Genomic DNA, 1,183 nt, shown 5'->3' with positions numbered 1-1,183 from the left:
CATGAGAAGTATCGTACTGTTTTAGGCAACAATAATAGTGATTTTTGAGCTTTCTGATCATTTGTAGCCGTGAAAATTCAATTAATTATTAATATCAGGTGCATTTTGGATGAAAACTATTACTTTGTGTGAAGGACCTCCAGTAACTACAGGCTCTAAAAATAATTCTGTTCAGTCTCTACAAGGCCACAGCACAGAGGATCTGATGAATGATATTATGAAGCAGAGGGGTAAATCTTCTCTTAACTTGCTCCTTCTTGGCATCTGTCCTTTACATGGCGCTCATGGATTCTCATAAGTAAATTTATTTGTAAATAAAGACCTGTGACACCTTCACATCCTGTGTGTACTGTATTCTAACACCTTGTGTTGTCGGTGCTAATCTAAACAGTGCTAATAATGCCGAGCTGGTTGCCATGACAGCATGCCTCACCGTTTCCTGGCTCCTTGTCACATATGATGTCACGTCCTCCTCCTTGAAAACTCTGCATTCATTAGCACCTTGGAGACTGTTGTCATGGTAACCCCCTTCTAATCTCCCAGCTTCCTCCACAGTCTCCTGCAAGTCATTAAGTGTCTGATGGATTTCTACCTGAGATGGAAGAAAAGGAGAAAGATTCAAACTCCAAGCTGAATTGTTATGTTTCCAGACTGGAATAAAAAGTCTGTATAATTCTAGCTTTTTTTTATTCTTCAACTCAACCTGGACTCTTAGGCAGATGTCTTCAGTTGTCCAACCTTCTAGAAGGACATTCAAACCTCTTCTTTGCACATTTCTGCCTTTTGTACCATTTTCTGTCACGATGATCCCACATTGGTCCAATAATGTTGAGGTCCAGGTTCTGGGGAGGCCAATCCAAGACTTTTCCTGCATTGGCAACTCAAATTTTATTCTTAACTGCTTTGTTTGTAGTTTCCATTTCTCACCTCATTTTCCTTGAATACTTTCAGCTGTTTTTTGTTATGCCGGAGTTTCCACTCGGTCTGACAACCCCGGTGCCTCTGTAAAGTCTCAGTGTGCTTGTGCACCTTGTGGGGCTGTACTACCTTTTGTTTAACTTCTAAATAACTCTTAGTGTTTTCATGTTTTGTGCCTTTTTTCACTTTTTGTTTGCAATTAAAAAGTGGGCACATCTATCTCCTTCATTACACTCCGACTCACAAAAAGACAGAAGCATAAAGA

Source organism: Oreochromis niloticus, linkage group LG17 (assembly GCF_001858045.2).
Source record: "Oreochromis niloticus isolate F11D_XX linkage group LG17, O_niloticus_UMD_NMBU, whole genome shotgun sequence".
Taxonomy (NCBI): Eukaryota; Metazoa; Chordata; class Actinopteri; order Cichliformes; family Cichlidae; genus Oreochromis; species Oreochromis niloticus.
The sequence above is the reverse complement of the archived record's forward strand: the minus strand, read 5'-3'. Positions refer to the sequence as shown.